The 12,231-nt window shown below is 27.6% G+C and overlaps 1 pseudogene; it reads left to right on the forward strand.

Annotated features, from left to right (window-relative positions):
* Positions 1 to 6,899: 6,899 nt before the first annotated feature.
* LOC132948704 (uncharacterized) lies at positions 6,900 to 10,811 on the forward strand (annotated as a pseudogene).
* The last annotated feature ends 1,420 nt before the right edge of the window (positions 10,812 to 12,231 follow it).

Genomic DNA, 12,231 nt, shown 5'->3' on the forward strand with positions numbered 1-12,231 from the left:
CTATTTTATGTTTATGTGTATGGATCAAAATATACACTGGGGGGGGAGTCCAGTTTAATGTAAAGTATGTAAAACGAAAAAAAAAATATATTTTAGCCTTTGGCATATGCTACATACCTAAGGATATTTTTGAGAAATATTGTTATCCAAATATTATTTTTATAATTTTATAAATTAATTACATTTTACATTAAAATTAATAAATTGTAATAAATATGCATCACGATAACGAAAATCTTCTAGATTTTAATTTATCTAGCAAAACTATCTACAATCTACATATTTATTAAGATCTAGGACATAGGCTTCTTCTTTTTCAGTTGCAATAACCATTAAATCACATAACCAGCTTTTATCTCTCATAGTTAATCGTAAGTAATTTATCACACTTTTCAATGTCGTAAAAAAGCGTTCATTGAAAACTGTACTAACAGGCAATGTTAAATATTATATTGAAGTATTTTTAGTGTTTCTACAAAAGCAGATGTAATTTTAGTTAGAATTGCTGTTAATCTTAGTAGCTACAATTATTTTTTAGTTTTTGTACAAGTGAATTACGACAACCTGTCAATGTTTTTGTACTAATAAAAGAACAACAATTTATTCGTGTGTTTTTGTGTGATTTAACCCAGAACACTACATTTTATTTATTGCGCCGTCTGAGTATACATAGCTTAACCTACGAGATCGATTTTTTTGGTAAAGAACGGTAGTTGTTGAGTAGGTACCTAGGTATATTTTGGCTTAAGGACAAGACAGTGTTTTCGCAAGTGCGAGTACCATAATATAGGTATATGATTGTATAAACGTATACCACACGCATATTTACACGTATAAACGCAAAAGCGAACAACAATAAATAAAATTCTACACGGCAGAAAAATATATAATAAACTAGCTGATCCCGCTGGCACTTCATTGCCCGTTAAATGTACCAATTCTATATGACTCAAACTTTGTTCAATTCGTTATTTAATATTCGGTGTATGGTGTATGGTGTTCAAAATTTATCTTAACTTATCTGTTTCCTCGAATAAAAATTTTGATTCCCAGCAGTATATTACCAGGTAGGCAATCTACCTGCGGTAGATCGCGGACCCCGTGCTGTTTGTACGTAAGTACAACTTAACTCTAAAGTATCAACATTGTACCAAGTTTGTCATTTTTACTTAATTCCACCTACGGAGGATTAATATAATCAATTAATACGAAAGCCAAACGAGTCTCCTTTTAAATTGAATGCATTATTATTGACATTAAATATTATTTGGTTTATTTGATATTATTAATAAAAAAATAATAATCGTTCATATATAATTTTAATAGTATGCATTAAATGCTAATAATATATCATAATTTTGTAGCTACTAATAAATAAAAATTCAACGCATGTAAAATAACGTACACAGTTTTAGTAAGCGAAAAAAAAACGTCATTTGTTAAAATTTTGTGATAGAATTTACTTAAATTATTAATTATTATTATAATCCGTTATAAATATTACTGTTTCACTATGTATTATTAAAAGTTCATCATATTTCATACTCATTTCCTTTTCAAAAGCTGTTTGGCATTTATATTCTCATAATAAATTAAATTTTTGGTTTATTTGATAATAATAATAATTTTGCCTATACAATTTTATTTTTATGCATTAAATGCTTATAATATTCTCAAAAACTAATAAAATAAAATTTCATACGTGTGGAATAACGTACACAGTTTTGATAAGCAAAAAAAAAAAAGGTTATTTGTTCAAGTAGTACATGCAAATTTTCAAACTGTGAAGGTGGTAAGCGAATATTAAAAGTATGAGAACCGCTGGTATATTATATAGTATATACTTATTATACTTATTACATAATATGTTAGTTTTTACACCAGTCGAACAGTAATATTACATTCTCACACCGACCGTTAATCTGTGGAATAAAATATTATAGTATCTATATTATTTGTAAAAATTAATATATTATAAAATGTACTAAAATGAAATGTATTATATTATCTATGTGTATTACAGTGAGCACAAGTACTGTTTGTGCCACACGACCCAGCACCGTCACACTTGTCGATTCCAGTAGCAGATCTGATATGCATATTGTATTTTTCATATATTTTATTCTCTTTGAGTTTTTGTCATATAAATTATCTGTCGGCCTGCTGCCTCAGATAGTTTTATATTCTCGTTCTTAAAACCTTGTATTGGTCACTTTCTGCGGCCAACGTCCTTTTATTATCATACATACGTTGTGTGAGAGGCCACCCAGGTTGGCAGACTTTTGCCTACAGCGTCACTCCACTATATCTCAAGACGTCAGTAGTGTAGTATAATAGTTAAGTATAATCCCATGTTCTTGTGAGCTTTGTGGTCTTTGCACCAAACCGAGTCGACCACTGAGACCACCTCCCCATAACTAGCCTACACCATCATCATTCCTTCGGTAGATCTTTCCCATCTTCGCTGTTGTCGTCGTCGTACGTAGAATTGCCTACAAGTCAAGCATCAGGCACATATGATTGCCTATCCAGTGCAATATTTGGCGTTAGTGGTGACATAGTCCATAGTCAAAAACATAAATCGTTCTCGGGCATCACGGAGTGGACCTTCGGGTGTCCCCTACTTAGGGAGATAACAAATAAAATGTGGTTTCTTACTAACAGTGACACATTATTGTATAAAAATACTTTTAAAAAAGTATTTGAGTACCTATTATACAGTATACCTAGTATTTAATAAACTGTTAAAAATTAGTATTTAAAATATTCCTCAAAAAATAATTTTTCTAATGTGTTTCAAATTTAAGTATTAAATACTATTTATTTTTATCAATTACTATATACATTTTACTAACCGACATATATTATGGGCATTGTAAGCATATACTTCATTTTCATACATTTTATAATAATCAATTATTTAAAAAAATTTAAATTTAATTATATTCTGCCTGGTGTGTATGAAAATACTCTCTATTTCAATTAGTAAAAACTTTAATACTAAGTCTGACTTCCAATTTAAGACTTCACCTCGTATTTTTATGCTTCACAACATAGGTACGGTAAAACACGAATGTCACTAGTCATAATACTGATTACACTGTGTAAATAAATAATATTTTGATGAAGTCAAATTTGTGTTTTTTTTTTTAATACCTAATCTAATCAGTCAGGACTTTTTGTTTTATATTATTCATAAAGTTAATTTTAATACATTTTATAAATTATAGATTGTAAAAAAAATATTATTTTACATTTTATAATTAAATAATTTGTACAATAGTTTTATATCACAGAATACTTGCGTAATTATGAATTTGTATACGGGAGGGGGTAGACATTTTTTGAAACACATAATACTAAATACTAAATAAATAAAATAAATATAATAAATACGAAATCTTTAAGTACAGTGGTGAGTGGTAGCTAAAATTCTACATAATTTTGTACCTTTACAAAATATACAATATATCATAATATCACTTATTACCTTATATATATATAGCCTTCCGCTTAATTATATTAAAATATATGAAAATGAAATATAATTATATATAGGTAATAATATGAATTTCTTCCGTGTAGAATTGTTTTATTTTTAAATTCTATTGGTCTTAAGCCCGGCAACTGAGCCCATTTGCTGTAGAATGGTACTATGATACTACTATGATACTATGGTAATAGGATGGTAGGGAACTGACAGAATTAAATTAAATTTATTGTGGCTCGCTTTTACATTTATATATATAAATATGCGTGTGGTATATGTTTATACAAACTTATACCTACATGGTACTCACACTTGCGATAACACTGTCTCGTACTCTCGTCCATAAGACAAAAATATACCTAGGTAGGTACTAGACAACTACCGTTGTTTAACAAAAAAATCTAACTCGTATACCTAAGTTTTCTCAGACAGCACAACACATAAAAATGTATTTTCAGGGTTGAATCACATAAAAAATATTTGTGGCAAGAGTAATCTAGTACTCTACACCTATGAACCACATGTTATGAAATTGTCTCAGACTATTTCCGAACAGCCCGAACAGCCCAACAAATTGTAAAAAGAAGTGAGATTACAAACATTTTAAACTTTTAATTTATTACTTAAAATATATCATTATTTTTATTTTTATTCTGTCTTAAAAATGTACTACCTAACCCAACCTACCTATGTTCAAACTACCACACACCACTGTACTTTAAAATTTTGAATTTTTATATTTATTTTATTTATTTAGTATTTAGTATTATGTGTTTCAAAAAACGTCTATCCCCTCCCTTATACAAATTTATAATTACGCCACTATTATGTGATATAAATCTAGCCCACCACAGTATCTCCCAGTTTAATTTAAAGTATGTAAAACGGAAAAAAAATACATTTTAGCCTTTGGCATATGCTACCTACCTAAAGATATTTTTGAGAAATATTGTTATCTAAATATTATTTTTATAATTTTATAAATTAATTACATTTTACATTAAAATTAATAAATTTTAATAAATATGTAACACGATAACGAAAATCTTCTAGATTTTAATTTACCTCGCAAAACTATCTACAATCTACCTATTTATTAAGATCTAGTACATAGGCTTCTTCTTTTTCAGTTGCAATAACCATTAAATCACATAACCAGCTTTTATCTCTCATAGTTAATCGTAAGTATTTTGTCACTTTTTTCAATTTCTTAAAAAAGCGTTCATTGAAAACTGTACTAACAGGCAATGTTAAATATATTGTAAGTATTTTTAGTGTTTCTACAAGAGCAGATGGAATTTTAGATAGAATTGCTGTTAGTCTTAGTAACTACAATTATTTTTTAGTTTTTGTACAAGTGAATTACGACAACCTGTGAATGTTTTTATACAAACAAAAGAACAATAATTTATTCGTTTGTTTTTGTGTGATTTAACCCTGAACACTACATTTTATTTATTGCGCCGTCTGAGTATACATAGCTTAACCTACGAGATCGATTTTTTTGGTAAAGAACGGTAGTTGTTGAGTAGGTACCTAGGTATATTTTGGCTTAAGGACAAGACAGTGTTTTCGCAAGTGCGAGTACCATAATATAGGTATATGATTGTATAAACGTATACCACACGCATATTTACACGTATAAACGCAAAAGCGAACAACAATAAATAAAATTTTACACGGCAGAAAAATATATAATAAACTAGCTGATCCCGCTGGCACTTCGTTGCCCGTTAAATGTACCAATTCTATATGACTCAAACTTTGTTCAATTCGTTATTTAATATTCGGTGTTATTTAATTTATGGTGTTCAAAATTTATCTTAACTTTTCGGTTTCCCCGAATAAAAATTCTCATTCGCAGCAGTATATTATCAGGTAGGCAATCTACCCGCGGTAGATGGCGGACCCCGTGCTGTATGTACGCAAGTGTATGATATAATGTATCAACATTGTACCAAGTTTGTCATTTTTACTTAATTCCACCTACGGAGGATTAATATAAACAATTAATACAAAAGCCTAAAGCAACCGTACCAAAATCCGATGAATAAAAAAAAACAAATTTAACACTTTTTAAATTATCCTATCTTCTTCCCAGTAGTCTAATCTACACACAAACAATCATTTTTATCTATATCTATACTAATATATAAAATGATAGCGTTTGTTTGTATGTTCGGGATAAACTCCGAAACTACTGAACCGATATCGACAATTCTTTCACCAGTAAAAAGCCACATTCTTTGTGAGTGTCATAGGCTAATTATTTAAAAAGGGAAGTGATCACCCCCGATAAGTGCTCAAACAGGAATTTTGAGATTTACAAGGAGATTTTTTGTTTTTTTATGGTTGCTATGGGTTGCTATAGGTATACATAGATACAAATAATTGTATAGACGTTGTTGTTGTTTTTGGCCATGTCACTAGGTGTGCACTTAAGAGGCCATAACCCTGAAAGCACTTATCCTACAGAAATCGGTTTGGTGAGTCATGAGTTATAAAATGTATTCAAAATGTATACGTATTTAATATTTATATATATATATATACCGTGTGTCCCAAAAAACTGGGGCCACTTTACCACTCATTACCATGTAAATATTTTTCTGTTTAATTTTTTTAGAACTTTAAGATTATTACTCATCATACTATATTTATAATTTCTATAGCAATATAAAATATATTCATATAATTAATTTTACTAAGAAATACATTTTATTCACCTAGAATTATTTTAGATAGCAACAAATTTGAAAAAATTAATTTTCCTTTTCCTCCTAACCGGCTATGTTTCATGGCTAATTTGTTTGAAAATATCTTCCTTCAATTAGTCACATCTACTTTTGTTCCCCCTACCTATTTAAAGCTCTCAAATGAATGAAAAAACATAAATTAAATGATTAGGTACAAATTTATTAGTTTAATTGTAAGAAACCATAATTTAGCAATATTTTATAGGTAAAGTAACATAATATATTATTACTTATCAGACAGGCTTTGGATCAATGGTAAATTTATTTTCTATAGTTTTTAATTCATCTTTGTCGTATAGAGGAAATCCACTAATGAATCTACTGCACAATCGTCACTACTGTCAGCAAAATTATTGATTATTTTTTTCGTGTATTATCTTAATTTTTCATTTAAAAATTGAAAGGTCTCTTATGACTCTTTGCTTGAAATCTGAAATACAATAATTAAAGTTTGTAAATTATATATTATATACTTATAGTTACTAACTAAATACCTTTGTCTGACATTTCTGGATGAAAATACCTTGGTTTTTTTTGCGTTAAGTTCAGCCATATCGCAAGGTGAAAGAGAAGCATTCTCTAGTTTTTAGAGATTTTTTTAAATATTTTTGTATCCAGTGTGGTGGGTTCTTGAGATATTTTATTTAAACCATATGGGTTAAAAGACTATGTTTTATGGACTACAGATTTTTTAATTTCCGTTAGAATTTTTAAAAATCATCCAAAATACATTTAATTAAATAATTAAAATATTAAAATATAACAAACTAAATATTCCTACCAACAATAATTACAATTGCAAGTTTAAATTTTGATGATTTCAACAAATGTATATTGAGTTTAACGTAGTATTTTAAATGTTATTTTCTATTAAACGATTAATAATAGCAAAATTATATTTTTAAAAAAAAAACAAGAAAAAATGTTTTTTTAATTTTAATTGTTCAACATTTTTACGTATAAAATCCAAAAATAATTTTCTAAAATATTACCTAAATTACCTATGACTTAATTATATTATAACATAATTGTATAATTTAATTACAGGAATAGTTATTAAAATTGAAGATGATGATCCTGAAATTAAAGCAATGGCTCTCAAAATGAAAGAAAATCATCTAAAAAATGCAATAACTACAGCAAAACAACAGGCTGCGGCTCCGGCTAATTTTTATATAAACCAAACCAGTTATACAAAAAGTTTGGCTAATGCATCAATTTCAACGAATATCAATCAAAAAAACAATCAAGCAATCTTACCTGAAGATTGCGAATATGTAGAAAGTATAAAAGGTACGTTATTAGGAATTAATTCATGTTTTGAAATGTCCTATGAAAACACTATATTTTATTATCTTTTATGCAATATAGTTAAATTTTCTTGGAAATTAATCAAAGGATCATATCAGGTACCCTGTATCATACGAGTAATTAATGGTGAATATTTAATGTTAATATCTGTAGGTATAGCTGAAACTCATCTACTCAGCAAATATATACATTATTTACATGCAGATATTATGTATAAATGCACATCAGTAAAAAGACATTTTATACATGAACCTGAAGCTAAGTTATTAAATGAGATCAACCAAAAACAAGGTGACTGTGTATACGGGCAAAAAATGTTTGTCGCAGGAAAAGATTGAATTGTCCGTTTAGAAGATGTTGATGAATTTTATACATTCTTAGAACTATGCTATAATAGATTATTGTGTAAAAATAAAAATTTTCAACAAGAAAAATTTGGTTTTCTACGGATTAACTCTTCAAATATCGTTGTACCATATTGTATTAAAGATAACCAAAAATATGTTCCACTATTCTGCTTTAAAATAGAAAACCTAATACATCAATCTATAAAAATAGAAAATTGGAACTTGGCCTATCTGAAGTTCTGTTATCTAGTCCACGGTATCAGAAATGATTTTATTGTTAGTGAATCTTGCACAGTGGCCAGTCTTGAGATTATTAAGAATTATTTTCCACCAAAAACAAATTTTGAGGATTATTGTCCTCCTATGAAGACTTATTTACATCTCCTAATTAATCAGAATAATTCTTCAACCCGTGTCAATACACCAGATGCCTGGAACAAATCATCTCCTCGAGTAGAAGCTGCTGAAAGTACTATTCCTCACACTTCAACAGCACCAGCAATACCAAAGAGTGTGCCAGTGATGAGCACTTTTGAAAAAAAACTGCCAAAAAACAAACAAGTTTGTGTTGTATAACAATTTTATTTAAGTGCTTTAATATGTTTGGTTCTTTAAAAATGTTTGGTGTGTTTTTCACAATGTATTCAAAAGAATAATTTATTTTAAGCTTAAAATTATTTTTAGTATTTACTATTAAATATAAATAAATAATGGATCTATAAATAAATAGGTTGACTGGATGTATTGAATAAAATAATATCATTTTTCAAACCTTTATAAAATATAAAATCATGATATATTGATTTTATATTGTAGCATTTAACATAGGTACTGTTTTTATATTTAAAAACAAATTAGCAGTTACGTCCATACTAACCTTTTCACTGAAGTAAAAGCGTATATATTGTTTGCGTCTTATCATTTAAAAAATTAGCAATAAATATTTTAATTAAACAGTTTCACTTTTCAGCCACGCCAGATACAACATCATCAACAACAAGTGCTACAACAACAGCTTCAACAACGTCAAAAACAACAACAACAACGACAATTACAACAAAAACAGCTTCAACAACGTCAAAAGCAACAACAACTACAGCAACAACGAGAATTACAAGAAAAACAACTGCATCAACAGCGTCAAAAGCAAAAGCAACAACGGCAACAACGTCGAGAAAAACAAGAACAAATACTAATTTCTAGTTCTCAAACTCAGCAGTATAGTGGACTATCTATGCCTATGCGTCATCGTCGTCAACCAGAGGCCTCGATAAATGAGAACATAATCGACTTGTCGTCTCCCCCGCCAAGCCCTGTTCCTCTAACGGTTCAGGAGGCTTCTCGTGATGAAACATCAAATAATGCTGCATACATGGTTAATGGTGTTTAATATTTTAGGACGCTACCCATGCATTTGTTGTCTCCGTCTTACACACTTACGACATGACAAATGTTCGTTCACTAGTTTCAATAGTATGCTGTTATTTTTTGATATTAAATATTGATATATATAACAGTTTTAGATAGTAACATTATCTGTGCTTAAGCGTTGGCTTTTATTCGATACTTTAATTATCAAGCGAGATATGAGCATTTTTAATTTTTGATATTTCACATACACATATCTTACTTGAAAATGAAAATACTGAAAAATCGCCAACGATTAAGCACAGATAATATTGTTATCTAAAAGATTGATGATACGTCACTATAATATTAAAACTAACAACACACTATTGAACTTAGTGAATGGAAATTTGCTATGTCGTGCGTGTGTAAGACTGAGACAACAAATGCATGGATAGCATCCTCTTAAGATTGTCTGAAGTTATTGGAGCCTAAAATAAAACAATATTATTTTTCAAATCTTTATAAAATATAAAATCTTGATACTGCATAATGTTACATTCTGTTTTCATATCTAAAAACAAGTAAACAGTTAGACAGTTATTATTATTACTTTCATAATAATAGACTATTAGTTTCTTTCGTCTGCTGATTTAAATTTGCGTAGTTTTTCTGTAAAGTAAATGTGTCTGCAATATTTTTACTTGGTAATAAAGTAAAGTTATTCTTTGAAATTAGTTATTTTTAAGTTTTTATTAGTGGAATATTTTTTAACACTTTTAAATTGTTTCAATATTTATTATTTGATCAACTTAGATATAGCAATAAATAACAGGGCCGTATGTTTTTAAATTAAATTCAAATTAGTATAAACACAAAATAAAACTACTATTTTGACTTCTCATTTATATACATAGAATAACGCAAAATATTTTTAAAATTTTATTTTTCAATATGTGCAGTATAATACGCCTGTTTGTATTTAATAAATAAATAAATAATATATATGTTATTTTTTCTAACACAGATTAGAAAGATCATACTTAAAGGAAAAATAATCAACTGCATTAATGCCGGACCTTATATTATACATTCCAATTTGATGGTGGCGTTAGACGACCTAGTCCAGTTGTTGTTTCCTTCATCGTCTATAGTGAGATGTGCTTCCGTCTTGATTAATTACCTAAAAATTAAGATAATAAGTGGAAATTCGTAAGTATCTCAGTTCCTCCTCCTTTAAACCATCATCGTATTTCCATCATTATCCTCTTAATACTCATCGAGTAGTAATTGAAAGAAGTTATTATATTAATATGTTTGTCGTTTGTTTTAAAGTGAACAGATGGCCGTTTTGCGGGAGAACTGTTACCCCATGTTACTGGATAGCGTACCGTTTATCATGCTGGACGACATTATTAAAGCGTTGTCGAAATTAATGAAATTGATTTCCGACCCAGATAAATAATAAATTACAAAATGTCAAACTGTCATCTGCGAGTGGGCTATCAAAGAGACAACTCTCTTACTAGGAATGGAACGAATATTTTAATTCAATAAATATATATTTGTGTACATCATAATATGTATTATAAATCATAATATTAATAAAATAATAAACTGATTTTAAATTAAAAAATGAGTCATCAGGTGTAACTTTTATACTTTATCATATTACAAATCACAAATTATATTATTTTTACAAACGTACCATATACGTATCATATAGGGTAAATGGACATTCCCCCTCCCTGATTGTGTTCTGTCTAGTAGGACATCCCCCCCCCCATTTTTTAATTATATTAATATTATTAGTCTAATTAACTTATGTGTAATAATATTAAAAAATATTTAAATAAATATTAAATCATGGTTACATTAATATATTAAAATATTAATATTAATGAATTATTTATATTAGTAAAATCCTAATATTTATAAAATCCTAATATTAGTAAAATCCTATTATTCATGTTATTTGTAATTACTAAAACATTTAGATGGCTTCCCACTCGATTTATGTATAATATTATATTAAATGGTTTAAATTATAAATTTAAAAACTTTAATTATTAATTAGTCATTTTACCTAACCTAACAATATTATAAGTGAAACTGTTCACTAATTATTTGGTTTATAATAAATTCATAATTGGGTAAAAAAATAAACTTAAGATTAAGTTTAGTAATGAATATAAGTACAATACTTATAAAATATACATCTTTACATGCATAATATACAGTAAAATCAAGCTAATTCGGTCTTCGTTAATCCGGACATCTGGTTAGTTTAGACAGTCAATAATTTATATTGTGAATGAATATCAGTTTATTGAATAAAAACATATACAAAAATTATTTGTTGGAAGAGTTTAAAATATTGGGATACAATGTAATAAATGCTTCTTATTGAATAGATACAATTTGAAGGGATCTTATAAACTATACCCAGGGTCAAAATGCACTTTGATAACACCTTTTCACGATTTCAATTAATAATAAATTATAGCAATATACTACTATAAGATAAACATTGAATTCATCATTATATAGTAATACAAGTCATTAATGTTATATTGTATTTTATGTAAGTCATAATAATTAAGTATTCATTAGTTGTCTACATTTTACCATTTTACACTACCTACATAATATTATTGATAATAGCTTAAAACCTTGCATTTATAATATATATATATTATAAAAATATATTTTAGGTACCTATTTACACAAATAAAAATCAGTTAGTTAATTAAGCTTAGCCATAATTGATTCTAAATCTTACAAATACATCTCAGAAAAAATTAACACCTACACTAATAATTAATAGGTACTTACAAATGTGATTAATGATTAGTGAAAATATAGTGCAAAATATAATATATATTTTATTAACCTTATATTTTATTAATAAAAATTTATAATATAATATAATATCATTTATTATTTAATATGATTTTTTTTATTAAATAAAATATAAAAT

Source organism: Metopolophium dirhodum, chromosome 1 (assembly GCF_019925205.1).
Source record: "Metopolophium dirhodum isolate CAU chromosome 1, ASM1992520v1, whole genome shotgun sequence".
Lineage (NCBI taxonomy): Eukaryota > Metazoa > Arthropoda > Insecta > Hemiptera > Aphididae > Metopolophium > Metopolophium dirhodum.